This window comes from Eptesicus fuscus, chromosome 5 (genome assembly GCF_027574615.1).
Source record: "Eptesicus fuscus isolate TK198812 chromosome 5, DD_ASM_mEF_20220401, whole genome shotgun sequence".
In the NCBI taxonomy this organism is placed as follows: domain Eukaryota; kingdom Metazoa; phylum Chordata; class Mammalia; order Chiroptera; family Vespertilionidae; genus Eptesicus; species Eptesicus fuscus.
In genome coordinates, this window is record NC_072477.1 from 78,438,930 (window position 1) to 78,455,636 (window position 16,707).

At 47.9% G+C, this 16,707-nt stretch overlaps 1 pseudogene; it reads right to left on the reverse strand.

Moving 5' to 3' along the window:
• Positions 1–13,544: 13,544 nt before the first annotated feature.
• On the reverse strand, positions 13,545–16,663 carry LOC103304942 (granzyme B(G,H)-like; annotated as a pseudogene).
• Between the last annotated feature and the right edge of the window lie 44 nt (positions 16,664–16,707).

Here is a 16,707-nt window from a genome sequence, read left to right on the forward strand (position 1 = left end):
TGTGTGATACAGATAGTCTTCTCCAGCTCTGCTCCTGGGGAATCTTGTGCTTGGAAATGATCTGAAATGGGATCCTTTCAGGGAGGTCTACACAGATGAATGGGAGAGGTGATGAGGAGTAGATCCAAGGAGAACACAGGGCTGGGAAGAGATGGAAAGGGTGGGTAGGTCTATGGGCACTTTTCTACCTTTAATCCAAGGTCTCTGGACAAGGTCCTCTACCTCTGATGTCTGCCCTGTGTTTGGGGCCCTAGGGTTCCCTTATCCAGGGGAGATCATCAGGGCACAGAGGCCAAGGTGCAGTTTTGCTCTGATAAGACACTTCTGCAAATTGCTGTTCCGTGGGGGGGTCCAGGTGGGAGAGAGGTTGTTGTGATGACCCCTCACTGAGCTGGATGGTGAAAAAGCTTTGGTTTCTTCCCCATGCTTTAGACAACCAGAGTCAGAAATTTATGGGGCCAGCATGGGGGTAGCTGTTTGGGCTCAAGGGATCTATTTAATTTTGAAGAAAAACTGAAAAAGAAGTTGTTATTCTGGGATGTTATTACCTTACTAGAGGCCCGGTGCATGAAATTCGTGCATGGAGGGGGGTTGTCCCTCAGCCCAGCCTGTACCCTCACCAATATGGGACCCCTCAAGGGATGTCCGACTGCCCGTTTAGGCCCGATCCCGGGGCAGTCGGACATCCCTCTCACAATCCAGGACTGCTGGCTCCCAACTGCCTGCCTGCCTGCCTTCCTGATTGCCCCTAACCGCTTCTGCCTGCCAGCCTGATCACCCCCTAACCACTCTGCTGCCAGCCTGTTTGCCCCCAACTTCCCTCCTCTGCCGACCTGGTCACCCCTAACTGCCCTCTCCTGAAGGGTTGATCACCTCCAACTGCCCTCCCTTGCAGGCTTGGTCCCTCTCAACTGCCCTCCCTTGCAGGCCGGGTGCCTCCCAACTGCCCTCTCCTGCTGGCCATCTTGTGTCCACATGGGGGCAGGATCTTTGACCACATGGGGGAAGCGATATTGTGTGTTGCAGTGATGATCAATCTGCAGATTACTCTTTTATTATATAGGATAGAGGCCTGGTACAGGGGTGGGGGCCACCTGGTTTGCCCTGAAGGGCGTTTGGGATCAGGTGGGGGTTCCCTTGGGGCGTGGGGCGGCCTGAGCGAGGGGCCTGTGGTGGTTTGCAGGCCGGCCACGCCCCCTGGCAACCAAAGCAGAGGCCCTGGTATCTGGAATTTATTTTTCTTCTACAATTGAAACTTTGTAGCCTGGAGCGGAGCCAAGCCTGGGGTTCCCTCCGAGGCCAGCAGCCATTTGTGTTGGGGTTATAATTGAAACTTTGTTGCCTTAAGCGGGTGGGCCTGGCCAGGGTGTGCGGAAAGCTTTGCTTCCCCTGTTGCCGGCAGCAACCCTGGCCTTCTCTCTCAAGCTCCATTCTGCTGCCATTTGTTTGAATTTGTTTACCTTCTATAATTGAAACTTTGTAGCTTGAGTGGAGGCTTAGGCCTGCAACAGTTGGCGGAAAGCTTGGCTTCCTCTGTTACCTAGGAAACCTTGGCCTCTGTGGCTGTAGCCATCTTGGTTTGGATTAATTTGCATACTCGCTCTGATTGGATGGTGGGCGTGGCTTGTGGGGGTGTAGGAGGTATGGTCAATTTGCATATTTTTCTATTATTAGATAGGATTGTCCAGAGCCAGGCTCTCTTAAGTCACCCTCCAAGTCTCTTGTTTTAATCCTCACCTAAGGATGTATTTATTGATTAGAGAGAGAGACATAGAGAGAGACACGTACACACACACACACACACACACACACACACACACACACACACACAGACATCACAGAGAAAAACATGGAAGTGAGAGGTAAACATTGATCCATTACCTCCCATTTGCACTTCATGGGGGAATTGAACTTTCAATCTAGGTATGTACCCTGACCTGGAATTGAACACCCAATGGTTTTTGTATACCAGAGGTTGCACCAACCAACTGAGCAACCTGGCAGGGGCTACAAATATCTTTTTCTCATTTTTAATGATTAAACTAAGTGGACTATTTCTCTCTCCTCTCTCTCTCTCTCTCTCTCTCTCTCTCTCTCTCTCTCTCTCTCTCTCTCTCTCTCCATTGATTTTACTATCCCTTCTAGTTTCGACTCAGAGGAACAGTATACTATGAGGCATGGAACTTGGCTTCCTGAGAGGTCAGATGACAGCAACCAAACAGCTATGATCTCCCATAATCCCACAGCTAAAATTCAGCCCACCCTCAAACATTCCCTCTTCTGAAACTCCACAAAATTCTGGATTTCCCATTTCCCAGATCCTATATAAGATTAGCTCTTGCTGGGTGGAGAGACACTGTTCTTCACAAATACAGTTCTCTCCTACTAGCAAGCAATACATTCAGATTTTCGGCCCAGACACTGAATGCTCTCCCCTTCCTGTGACACTCCTCACAATGGCTCTGGAGAAGTCCCATAGGCTGAGTGACCAAGCTTGCTGGGCCACTTACCTTGTTTCTTAGCAACTTGCTGTGAAGTAGTGGCCAGCTGGGGTAATATCACTATCTTAGGCACTGCATCTGACCATGACCCATTCTCTGTCCTCCCTGCCACTGCCTGGGCTTGAACCTCCTAAACAAATCATTGCCACTGCAATCCCTGCTTCAGGCTCTGTTTCTATAGGGGCAGAACAGGTCAGAGCAGGCAAGTAGGATTTGGGATATTTTTCTTCTTGTATCTCAGGCTGGAAGTTATGCTCAGAGAGTCCTCTCAGAAATTACAAACAAGATAACCTTCCTGGATATCTGTCCATTGAAATATTTTCTTCTCATAGTATTCCCTCCTGGCCACCTTTAGATATTTCTCTCCTCGGTTTAATCAGGGTTTATGATGCCTTTCCTTCTTGTTTTTACAATGAGTTTCTGGGGGAATGACCAGGAATTTCATCTAAATACTTCCTGTTGGTAAAGCTGGCATGGCAGCCTTATAAAGAGCAATCTGAGATTCTCAGCCCCCCTGGGGGTAGAAGGCTTATCCTGTGCTTCTAAAGGGAAAACACCTCATGGGGAAAATGAGATGTGCACATGGCAAACACTTTAGTAACAAAGGAAGAGCTGGGCTCAGTTCTACAAAGTCCCCGGGAAAAACTGCTGGCCTCAGAAGAGGTGGTCTTTTCCTTCACTCTTCCACATACGCCATTCTTCCTGTTTTACAGTTGTGTGGTGATCTAACCAGACAGTGACACGGCCAAAGAAGAATTGAATGTGCACTATCATGTGCTCAATGACAGCCTTGGGGAAAATTCACACACATCCCTTCATTTAATGCTGTCAGGGAATGATGGGGATGATAAGGCATGGTGCAAATAGAGAAAGTGTGGCCTTTAGGGCAAGGATGAACAAGGAGGTATAAGGAGAGGCATAGTGAGATATGATAGCTATGAGGAAAGGGGCCACATGCTGACCTGCGAAGCTCAGGGCAGGCCAGCATGGCAGTCTTGCAAACTCAGAGACCTAAAGTAACCACAAAGGATGGTCTGAAATTAAACTTTAACTAAAAGCAGTTATGGTGGGCAGTTACATCCTAGGCCCGTATCTTCACTGACAAGGTCAACCTTTACCTTAACTGAGCTTATCTGTCTTTATGCATCTATGATAACATACCCTTGAAATGTCTGGGTAACTTGTGACTTCCCTTTTTCTAGAGCTCCTGGGGCACAACCAAATGTGCTGGGCACCAGGACAGATACTACAAATTCCTTCATTATCATGTGAATTGTTCCTGCACCCACCTAAGTATGTGTCCATCATTTTACTTTTTATCCCAGGGGTTCTCCCCTCATTCCCCCACCTCGCTTTGCTTTATCCTACCTCCTTCATCTATGAACAATGAATTTCATGTAAACCACCTATGTTCCTCCTTTGATTGCAATATATAAATATAAATGTAACCTGCCATTCTCTGGAGCATTATCTCAATTAGTTGAGGTTCTGCTTCTCGGCATATGTTGACAATTTGGATCAAATAAACTCACAAAAATTCTTTATAGGTTTCAATGATTTTTTTTTTTTTACGTTAACATAGCTCTTAAATTCCTTAGTAGATAGGAGACTTTGAAGAATCAAGGATAGAAAAGAGAATGGCTTTTCAGGAGCTTTTTGGGATCCCCAGGGAATGAGGCTTGGAGGAATTTTTTAGCAATGATCAGTTGTCACCAAGTACATTTTGTCAATCCAATGAGAAACTTTATCTCTTCCTTTTTCTGGCTCTGTATTTCATATCTTGCTTTTGAGCTCATCCCCTTTGCCATTTAAAAATTACTTTTAAGTGTTGTTATGTGCAGCCCCCTTCCTGCCTATCATTATCTTCCCCCTTTCTAGGAGCATGACATTCTAAAAGTGGACAACAAATGAGTATTTCCTTTTCATATGAAGAATGAATTTCACCTTTAGGAATCTCATCAGACACTCTCTAGGATTTGTATTTAGTTTTCTGTCATTGTATAAAACTAGTGGCCTGGTGCACAAAATTTGTGCATGGGTGGGGATGTCCCTCAGCCTGGCCTGCATCCTCTCCTATCTGGGACCCCTTGGGGGCTGTCCAACTGCCTGTGGGATCGGAACTAAACTGGCAGTCAGACAACCCTCTCACTATCTGGGACCACTGGCTCCAAACTGCTCACCTGCCTACCTGCTTGCTGATCGCCCTAACCACTCTGTCTGCCAGCCTGCTTGCCGCTAACTGCCTCCCCACCAGCCTTCTCACCCCCAACTGCCCTCCTTGCTGGTTTGATTGCTCCCAACTAACCCCCACACCGGCCTGATCACCCCCAACTGCACCCCCCTGCTGGCCTGATTGCCCCAACTGCCCTCCCTGCTGATCTGCTTGCCTCCTACTGACCCCCCTGCTGGTCTGCTCGCCCTCTACTGCCCTAACACCGGCCTACTCGGGCCCAACTGCTCCCCCTACCGGCCTGTTTGCCCCCAACTGCCCCACTCTGCTGGTCTGCTCACCCCCTATGCCCCCCACTGCCATCCTGTTTGGCCCCAACTGACCCAACCCTGCTGGCCTGCTCACCCTCAACTGCCCCCTCTGCCAGCCTGATTGCCCCCAACTCCCCCCCCTCTCCGCACAGCTGGCCTGCTCAACCCCAACTATCCCCACCACTGACCTGATCACCCAAAACTGCCCTCCCCTCCTGGCCTGATTGCCCCTAACGGCTTCTGCCTCATCCCTGCCACTATGGCTTTGTCTGGACGGCAGCCACATAGCCGGATGGGGCGACCAATGAAGCCAAGCCTCCCACCTGCTCTCCAGCTGGCTTGGCTTCCTTTTTTGCTGGGGTGACCAAGGAAGCCAAGCCTCCTGCCCACCCTGGCTGGCTCCGTGGCTCTGGCTGGCGCTGTCATCTTTGTCATGTCCATTTGCATATTCCCTCCTTACTGGCTGTGGGTGCCGCCATCTTTATTGCAAAGTGATGGTTAATTTGCATATTACTCTTTTATTAGATAGGACTAGAGGCCCTGTGACTGAAATTCGTGCACGGGAGGGGGGGTCCCCTCAACTCAGCCTGCACTCTCTCAAATCTGGGACCCTTCATGACCCCTGGCTCCTAATTGCTCACCTGCCTGCCAGCCTGATCCCCCTAACTGCTCTCCCATGCCTGCCTGATCACCTCTAACCTCCTCTGCCTTGGCCCTGCCAACATGGCTTTGTCAGGAAGGATGGCCGGAAGGACATCCGGAATGTTGTCCGGAAGATGTTCAGTCTAATTAGCATATTATCCTATTATTAGTATAGATGCCACATTGTTCTAAAAATGCAGGTTGTTACCAGGTTTTCCTATTGTGGAAGGGAAGCCCACAGCAGCATCCTGGGTTCTGACCAGGGCTTATGCGCTTGTGCTTTATCTCAGTAGATGCATTTCCTAGTAGAAGACTCTTGGATGTACCTTGAACATTTCTATCAAATTTGCCAAATCATCCTCCAAAAATGTTGAACCACTTTAAACTCCCACCAGCAACCATGCGTGTGCCCTCCATCCCACTTTGATGCCAATATCATTGATTTCTCCCTAAAAGCTTCCCTCCCATCAGCCGGGATTGTTTGGTACTTGAACCAACCTCATTGTTCAGCTGGGACCTTGATTTCCTGAGATAGAATTGTGGAGGAGGAAATATAGTTTTCCTGTACCTTTCTGAGTTGTTAGTGGAGGACCTTGTAATGAAAGACAGGTCACCAAGAGAAAAACAAAAGTTCATTAACATGTGTACCTCGTGTATATGTGGGAGATCCCAGGGAAAAATGAGTAACTCCTCAAGGTGGCTTAGAATGCAGATTTAAATACCTTCTTCCTAGGGAAAGGGGGCAGGAGATACAGGCCTCTTAGAGGAGAGTAAATGATATTTAAGAAAGATGAATGGGGGTGGGGGGGAAATAGTTTATAACAATGTTTGGGTGTGATGTCAACTTCTACTCTCCTGTCTTGTGACAGGAGTCAGTCTTCTTTGCCTGATGACACTTCTCCTGTTAAGGGGACCTATGACATTTGAGCTCCTTTTGGGGGGTCCGATTTTAGGCAGACCAGGAGACTTCAGTGAAATCCTCTGCATGCATTTGCTGTTTTTCAAGCATCTGCAGCTCAAGATCATCAATATAACAACACAGCATATGTTGGGGTGGCATGTTCTCTGACCTTCAGAATAAACCCAACAAAAGCTTGTTTCCTCTCTTAGATGATTTGCCACAGTAGCTTTATTTCCTGGAGACAGTATTCTGACCAGACCTTCCTGGTAGTGGTCATAACATACCCTGTAGTTGTAGAAAGCTGTGGGCCACATCACTAAATAAACCAGGGGCAGTTTTCTCATCTTGTGTAAAGGGAGATAAAGGTATGATAGTTTATCTCCCTTTCCACAAGTTTCTTGTGGGTTTGTGTCTCTGATTCCCTCTCGCAATGTTTCTGCTGCCCCCAACTCCTCTCCTCCCTCCCCCCCCCCCCCTGCTGGCCTGCTCACCCCCAACGCCCATAGCAGCCAGGCAGCTGCTGGGTGCTGGCCTTTATGCGGGTTTGTGTCTGGATCTGGTCCCCCGCATTCCCAGTGCCACCATCACGGGGCTTGGGGCTGTGGGGTGCCGGCCTCCCTGCAGGTTTGTGTGTCCCCATCAGGACCCCCACAGTCCCAGCACCACCATGGTGGGGCTTGGGGCTGCAAGGTGCCAGACTCCTTGTGGGTTTGTGTCCCCGATCCGGCCCCTGCAATCCTAGCGCCACCATGGCAGGGCTTGGGGCTACAAGGTGCCGGACTCTCTGTGTGTTTGTGTCCCCATTCGTCCCCCTGTAGCCCCAGTGCCACCATGGTGGGGCTCGGGACTGTGGGGTTCGGCCTCCCTGCAGGTCTGTGTCCCCAATCTGGCCCCCCCAGCTCCATCGGCGCCATGGGGGAGCTTGGGGCTGTAGGGTGCAGGCGTCCTTGCAGTTTTGTGTCCCCATCCAGCCCCCCACAGCCCAAGTGCTGCAATGGCGGAGCTTGGAGCTGCTGGGTGTCGCTACCTTGCTGCTATGGGCGTGGCCATCTTTGTTGTGTAATTTGCATACTCATTCCTATTGGCTAGTAGCGTGATGGAGTGATGATTAATTTGCATCTTACTCTTTTATTAGATAGGATGATAGTGAACCACATACCTGATGCTGCACACCAATATCTGACATCTCACCTCCAACCTAAACAGCAGCCAGACTGAGAGGAGGAGGGTACACATGATGTACTCAGGGAAACATGGGACAGGCAAACAATGGGACCACTAGGGGTGGATCCATTGTGATAACCTTGTGCCATGGCTTTCTGATGGGAAGTAGACATTCCAACTTGACTTAGTCATAGTATAACCTTGACAGTCCTTTGATTGCCTTAAATTGAATAAAAATGAAATAGTCTGTCATAGAAAAAAAAAAGAAGCGAAATGCTTGGGGGATGAGTTAAGGCTGAGAACTCATTTTTAAAAAAATTTCTTTATTGACTAATGTATCACATATTTGTCCTCATCCCCTATTCCCATCCTAAACCCCTCCCCACACATGCCCCCCCGCCCCCTGTTGTCTGTGACCACTGGTTAGGTTCATATGCATGCACACAAGTCTTTTGCCACCAAAAGACTCTTCCCCTTATCCCCACCCTCCCCTTCCTTCCCTCTGAGGTCCGACAGTCATATCTATGCTTCCTTGACTCTGGGTATGTTCTTGTTCATCAGTCTATGTTGTTCCTCATTTCCTCTAGATGAGTGAGATCATGTGCTACTAGAAATACACTTATAAGAACCGAAAATGAGACAAGCAATAATGTTTATGCTGAGAGGCAAATGAATCAGTCTGTAGTGAGTTTCTTTCTGGGCCAACAGTTCTTTTGAGTCCCAATTTCAATGTCCAACAGTTCCTTATGTGTACATGTCAGCAATGATATTTCAGTTCTGGATGGTGGACAGATGGTGGTATTGCAGGTCCAACCCTCTCTGGTTTGGTCCTGGGCAACTTTCAGTGACGCACAGCTGCTGACTGCTAGTATGGCAAGATGTCATCAGCGTCTTCCATCTCTGGACTGTGTCTCTTCTGTCTTCATGGCTGGAGTAGTTAGTCTGGTCTATTCCTCTCCATTGCAGGAATCCACATGGTCTCGGAGTTGTTTTCTGAAAATATACAAACATATTCTCGACCAAAAGTTAATAAAGGAATCTTTTCTATAAATTTGACTTGCGATCCTTTTTCATTTTTTGCCCAAACGATTTTCCTTTGGCTTGTTTTGACACCATGTATGTTTTACATGGGTGTCTTGCTGTTAGCATTACAAATGAAAGTTAATTTTCTAAAGTAAAAATTTTCTAGATGTAATTTACTTACAGGATATTTTTCATTACATGATATTCTTCTACTATCCCTCCCTTTTTGATTTAAATGTTAGGAGGCTTTTGGAAATTTTATGATGTAGTCTTGATAGCTTTTAAATTTTAATATTTTGCACTAAAATATGACTGCTTTAGGTTCATTACATGTTATGCAACTTTACCATGAGATGAACTACCAATAAAAATTTTAGTTAACACTTTAGGAACAGCTTTTTGTCCAGTACAATTAATTTTTCTAGAATATTCGCTTATTTCAATTAGCCAATTTAAGTTAGCCTGAAAACTTGACTACTATTTTACTGTCAAATTTAATACTCAAACAACAATCTTATTTTACCCTGTAAATATTAGTGGAAAGGATTATTTGCCTTCTTGAGTAGGCCCTGAGCATTCCTGGTGGTAGGCTGGATTTAGATATCAAAAACCCACACCATGGGTACAAGACAATTCAAACAAGTCTTGTTGCAGTGTGAGGGCAGCTGCTGTTGACCAAGTCTCTGTCTGTTATTTGGGTCCCAATCTGAGCTGGGCATGGGAAGCTAAGCAGCCAAGGGGGCAGGAGACCTCCCTCAGAAGGAGTGAGGGTTCAGGCCCCTGCAAAGCTGGAGGGGTGAGGGTCTATGCCCACCTCTGTTGACCCCCAAGTTCTCTCCTGATGGCTCCTCTGTGACTGTGCCTGTCTTAGATTGTTCCTTTCTTGAGGAATCTTACACGTCTCTGGCAAACCAGCCATCCTCCGGGGCCAAGCAGGGTGATGTGAGGTTCAGTTCTTCCTCCTTGGTAGCCTATGCCCCTGTGGCCTCCATGCCCAGCAACCTGTCTTGGGTTCCCCTCACCTGCTGGCGGGGCCCCAGCACTGATCTCATATCTTGGGGAACCCGGGTTTCTTGAGAACTCATTTTGATTAGTCAATAACCGCAGCCTTGCAATTAAATGCTGTCACCACAAACCAACTTTCCATGGTTCACTGTTTCTCAAGAGCAGTTGACTCCTTAGTCATTTTAGCCACGTGAGAACCTCATTGAGAGTTGACTGTGCACCTGAGATCAAAGTCAGAAATGTTATTTTCTGCAAATTCTGAGACTCTTCATTGTTTGAACTGACATGAGGGAGCCAAATCATAGGAACACTAGAGAAAGAGTCCCCAAGGGAAGGATTTTTACATAATACAGATGGAGATGGAATGTCCATACTTGGGCAATTGTTTTATTCAGAAAGGATGTATTAAGTACTTTCTCTGTGTGTGGCATTCTACCAAATAAATGGTGAGCAATAACAGATTTAGTTTCTAATCTTGAGGAGTGAGACATACATTAGCCAAATAAACACACATGCATGATTACGAATGGTATCACATATGCTGTAGAAAAAAATTATGAGAGGATGTGACTGGTTAACTTGACCTTTTATAGGGTTTGAGGAAGACTTTGCTGAGGAGGCAACACTTGCCAGTCATGCAAACATACAGGTGAAGGTGGTAATGTTCCCTGATATGTTCAGGAATTTATCTTAAGGTTATCACACACCTGGAGGTTCTGGAGTTCCTGAGCACTATGAGAAATAATGAGAAATTTGCCAACAATTAGTTTTTTCTACTTTTCAGAAAATATATAGAATCCAAGACAATAGGCATAAATTAGTAATTTGGAGTCTTTGAAAATTTAAAGCTTCTGTTTAACCAAAAGCCGCATAACAGTAATGCAAAAACATGGATAGGTAGATGCTATTTACAATAACCTGCTGGAAAACTGGCATCTGAAATATATAAAGAAGTCTTTAAAAACCTTAAGAAAAATAAACCAAATGTAATTGTACAAGTAATGTGGCAGGCATTCTCAGAAGAGCAATCTCTAATGAGTAATAAATATCTGAAAAGATAAAGGCCCTCACCATTAGTTAGGGAAATGGTAATAAAAAGCACTATGATTTACCACTTCACACCAAGTAGACTGACCAAAATTATTAAGCTTTACAATACTAAGTATTGTTGGGAGTATTAATTGGAACAATAACTTTCTGAAGCAATTAGACAATATCAAAGACAACTGAAGGCACGTATTCTATAACCTGGCCATTCCACTTTAAGGACATACCCAACCAACATTGCTGTACAAGTAAACATAGAAGCATGATAAGGAATGCTTACTAGACTTGTTTTTTATTATAAAAAATGGTGAAGAACCTAAATTTCCTGAGAATGGATAAATTGTATTATTTGCATACATTGGGATATTGTGCACCCATTAAAATGAATGAAATATACTTACATATATTAACATAGATACATTTCAAAAATATATCATTGATTTGTTTCTTTCAGGGAGGGAAACAGGATGATTAGAAGTCAGAATTGAGAGGAGTATTTTTTTTTAATGCTTTTGGAACCTAAATTTTGCATGAAGTAAACATTTTAAAAAACACAATTTTTAAAATGGTGAATAATAAATGGTGAATAATAAAAATGTTGCAGAGGGCTGATATAGAATTCTTTATAAGTTTTAATGCAGACCAGATAACAAGCTTCCACATCACTACTGCTCCCCTCATCGTTTATACCACCAAACTCTCCTAGTTTAACTCAGATAGAGTCCAGTCTCCTCCCATGGCTTCTCAGCCTGGCCACTGCACTGGCTGGGAAACAAAGCTCTTGGTTTCGTCCATTATTTGCTTCTGACAACAAAGACAACAGGGAAGAATAATATAGCAAGGAGCAGTGGATATTTGGACCTATACAGCTGGGGGAGCTGTGGGCTCTGAGGTCTCACTCTCCTTCCACCTCTGGGGATAAACCCGCATGTGCAGAGCAGCTCCTGCCCTGGGCAGCCTTCTTGGGAAGCCCTGCTCTTCTCACTGATAGTGTCAGCTGTTCTTCCTTCATCAAAATAGTTTTCTTCCTTCTGTCAGAAAATTATCACACTGTGTGGGTTAAGTAAGATCAAGGTACTTTGCTGAGATCTGTTGTGTACATTGTCAGAATAAATACATAACCTGTCTGATGTCTACAGTGTGACTTGCTCAGATCTCTAAGTCCTGGTGACTCTGAGTTCAGCTCTTTAGTGAGGGAGAGCTGACCCTTCCCTTGTTCCCCTTCAGCTGGATGCTAAGGACTAAGCTTTAATGCTCAGTTGACAGGGTCTCAGACCACTTTGCCTCCTACTAGCCTAGATTTTCCCTTTCTTTGGAGACTGAAGCAATCTTCAAACTTCTTAGAGAAGCTGATGGAGAAGAAAATTGTTCTTTTCTTAACTCACTGAAAGCCTGTTGGATGTCTTGACCTTCTGCTGATATCTGGTGATTCCTAAGACCTGGGGCCACACTATCCTGACCTCCCAGGTCAGACAGGTGAGCATTGTTCTTAGGTTCCCCTTGGCCTACTCATAGTTCTTCCTGCTCAGGATCTTGTTCTTGCTTCTATCAAGGTCTATGTTTCTTCTAATTGGGCTGATGTTTATGTTATCTGAGAGTCTGAATGATTTTGAACCCAATACAGATAAGGACTAATGTCTGAGGAGGGAGATATCCCAAACTCAAACTCTTCAAGTGACTTTCTAACTCAAAAGGCAGGTAGAGTCCATGGTGTCCTCCCTCCCTGCAGCCTGAGCCTTGAGGCCAGCAGTGAGCAACAGACTGCAGGGGACTAAGGCTCCTGAGTGACCAGCAGTCAGTGAACTCTGAGCACATGGTGGGGACACTGGGCTACATGTGAGGGTGGAGCTGTCTCTGCCCAGTGAGAGATGGTGCCAGGTGTTCTGCAGACACCCTGCCGCCCTGTCCTCCAGGGCCCTGCATGGGGCCAGCACAGTCCTGGTTCCCCGGTCACCCTGTGCCAGGGCATAAGTTGGGTGGCAACTCAGTGACCAAGCCCTTCTGGAACTTGGGCACTCTGCGTGTCCTGGGTTGGAGGGATATGCAGAAGGGCGAGCTCAGACCTGTGTGGTCTGTGGGGTGCAGGGTTGGTGGACTCTGAGGATGCTCAGTGTTCAGCAGGGATGAGAAAAACGAGCAGCCAGGAGACTGGAGGCCAAGCTAGGCCCTGAGCTCAGAGGAGGGCAGAAAAGGGAGGGCGAGAAATTCAACCCAGGAGGGAATGAGGAGCTTCTAAGGGCTTCACTGTCTCCTCCACAGCTGTCTCTCCTCACCAGCTCTCAGGCCCCCAAAACCTGCCACTCCCTGGTTGTGGCAGAACAATGTCCTGCTCAGGAAGGCACTCCTCTCCCCAGTGTGTGGGGCCTCCTGAGCTTCAGCCCAGGCTGTGTCTGCTTGGTGCCCAGTACCCCCGGTGCTAGTTCTTTCCTCTCAGCACGTAACACAGAAGAAGAAGTAGCACCTGAGAGATTCATGTTTTCTCTTAATGGTGCTCCTCTCTGCTCTGGCAGAAGGGTGGGCCCTGCAGGTGCAGGTGTGGCCAAGAAGGAGCTGGTAACAGCTTTGCAAGCGGTTCGGTTGTGGTGGGGATGGTGGTGATGGAGGGAAGGGGAAGAGGAGGAAGTAGAACAGAGAAAAATTGGGCTATTGGCCTTCTGAACACAGAGCTGGTGCCTGTGAATGAGGGTCAAAGAATAAACAACAAACTAGCTCTTCCCATCAGCTGAGAGACATTTATTCAGTTGCTGGCACCATCGCCCTCCCGGCAGTGTGATCCTGGGTTACCTCCAGAGAAGATAGTCTGGGTCCTGCCTTTGGAGGTTTTTCATGGTTTCCTTTATCCAGGGAAAGAAACTGGCGACTTTGGTGAAGACTCGTGATGGTGTCCCATCATTGTGTCCATAGGAGACAATGCCCTGGATCTCATTTTTACACAGAAGTGGTCCCTCGGAGTCCCCCTGTGGACAGAGATAGGGAAGAACTGAGTCACTTCTTCTGGCCATGCCCTCGATCTCTCCCCCGCAAGCCCCTCTCAGAGAAGGCTGCCTTGCACGGTTTCCATCTTGGAGATAAGCGACAGGCAGGTCCCTTCAGCCTGGAGATTGTCACTGCTTCACTTCACCTCATGTGGCAGCTCTCTCTGCTCCCCCAAGTCCCAGATCCTCTGTCTATGAAGGTGCTGCGGGGCTGTGGCTGCAGTCTACTGTGTAAGGACCCGAGAGCAGGCGGGTGGGGCTGACACTTAGCATGGAGAAGGAGCCCATTAACCAAGGAGGAGCCCATTACCTTGGAAGCCACCAGGTATAAGTACTGCACACCCAGGTTGTAATTATCTATTTGCTGTTTCCTAGCAAGTAATGTCATGAAATTACTTGCAGAGCACCATGTTTAGAGTGACCATAGGCCCTTGTAGCCTCTCAGAGGGCCTATTCCTCCCAGCTCTGGCGGCTCCCCTCTTTTCCTCTTGGGGAGAAAGATCATAGCCTAGAGGGTGAATTCCCCTCCTTTCTCAGATCCCAGTCTGTATCCAAACATCCCTCTTCCCATAGCCAAGCTAGGCAGATGTTCAGTATCACCTTAAAGGAAGCCTTATTTTCTTTTCGGTTCCCCACACACAGTTGAACGGTCCTGTTGTAAACTTTAAAGTGCCTTTCACACTTCCAATCATTCTGCAGGGTCGGCTCTACCTCCTGCAGCGTGTGTGAGTATGGGCTGCTGCTTGTGACCCGCCCCCAGCCAGCCACAGTGCACTTCTCCCCTGGATTCAGCAGGTCCTTGCCCCTGAGCAGTCAGAGGAGCTTCACTGCATCAGTTTGCTTGATGTTTCTCTCCAGCTGATGGGGAAGAGGCAAGGGAGCCCAGGTCAGCCAGTGCCTCTGGGCCTGGAGACCATGATGGGACACCTGAGTTACTGGGACTAATCAGGTGACTGGAATGGGAGGAGTGAAAGGGACAGGTCACAGTCAGAAGAGAAACAATAAGATCTCAGAACTGCAAGAACAGCAGGAGGTTTCCTACCTGCAGTAACATGATGTTATTGGAGATTTTCATCTTATTATAGTCTGGGTGGGGGATGGTTATTTTCACTGGGATTTTCTGCCAGGTCTTTTCCTTCTTTTTGATGTTCTGGGCCCCCAGGGTGACTCTGATTGACCTGCACAGAGAACAGAGTGGGTGAGTTTGGCGGGGGGGAGGTAGAGTCACAGGAGATACATCCCAGGGACTATGAAAGGCAGGTCACAGCTGGTGCAGGGCATAGGGGCCAGGGACTCGGTGATTCTGCTTCTCAGCCACACTGAGGTCAGGGATAGGGAGCTCTCTATTGCCCTCAGGAAATGTCAGGAAATTACTTGCATTTGCATTTTGACCCTAATGCATGTGTTCATGGTCCACAGCAGCTTTTTTTGGCTATTGTGGTTGTTCTCTTCTCAATTGTGTTCCTTGCTTTCACCTCTGACCCTCTGAGTCCAAAGCTTAGCTGTCCTATTTCTCAGGCTCTCCTTGCTCTGTCATGATCACAGAGGGCTCCTCTGATGAGTTCTCATGGACTTGAGTTTCCAGGAGCCTGAGGATCTGCCCTGAACTGCAGCTCCTGGGATGAAGTATGGGATCCCTGTAGGGGTCTCAGAGGTGTAGCCTGGCTGCAGCCTCTCACCTTCCATTGCAGTGAGCAGCTGTCAGAACAAAGTTGTCTCCCACAAGGACACTGCCACACATGAATTCCCCCTCCTCATTTGTAAAGTTAAGGTAGGCCATGTAGGGTCGGGAGTGGGGCTTGGCTTCATGTCCCCTAATGATCTCACCTGTAGAAAAATCCTGTTGTACTTTTGTGGCACCCCCCTGCCTCTCACCACCCCACGAGTGCACCAGGCTGGCATTGGATTGATGACTCATGTGGCTGGGCACTTGGGAGCCTAGGGTGGCATAGGGCTGGGTTTAGGTAGTGACGGGCCTTAGCTTTCTCTTCTTGAAAAGGGAATAGCAACAAGCTGGGTCTGTGACTTTGCCTGTCACATAGTTGCAGGTGAGAATACAGGTCTTAGGAACAGGGAAGGCCTGGAATTTCCTTTCCTGACTTCCCTTGGTGTTGGGTGAGCTTCTGAGGCCCCTGTGGTGATGTGATGTCCAGGGCAGTGCACTTTGCAGTGTCCAGGACTTAAGTTTAGTGATCTAGATGGTGACATGTGGGAGGTGCCATGTAAGTGTTTGTTGGCTGCTTGGAGGGATGGCTCCCAATGGGCCTCCAGAGGAGGGTTGGTAAGGCCAGTGCTGTGGGATTCTGGAAAGCAGAGAAGTTTGGGGTTTCCAATCTCACTGGCTCATCCTTTAAGGAGTGGACCTGCTAAAGGCCTGGGAATAAAAGCCGAGCTGGAGAAAGGGACTGAGATGGAGCAGAGGAAGCAGTCTTCTGAGGATGGTGACACCACCAACTGTGGGGTCTGCTGAGCTCTGGGCTTCTCTCCTAAGCCGACCCTGAGGACAGCACCTGTCTCATCACAGGCATGCAAGCTAGGACTGTCTGCCATCTGCAGTTTCTCAGCCTCTGCCATGCACTTCTAGGACAGTTCCACTCTCCACGTGGCACAGGTTGGGCCTGTGGAGGGCATTGAACCCCCCAGCTTTTCTTGAGAATAGGCTTCTGCCCTGTATTTTCTGCCTGTGGCTCATCCAGTATCATATGTTTGGGTCTGAGATGGGATGGGAGCTTGGGTTCAGAGCATTCCTGGTGGAGAGCTGGATCAGGGATGTGCAGAAGGGCCAGCAGGTCTGTGCCCACTGTGGGATGGGTGGGGCCTGTGAGGGTGGGCGTGGTCACAACTGCTTCTGTTGAAGGGAATAGGATAAAGACCAGCAGGAGCAGGAGCAGGGGTGGCTGCATCTTCCCAGGAAGGCTGCTCAGGTCGGAGCTGCTGCTGTTTCTCTGTGCTCTCCGTTAGCGCCCAG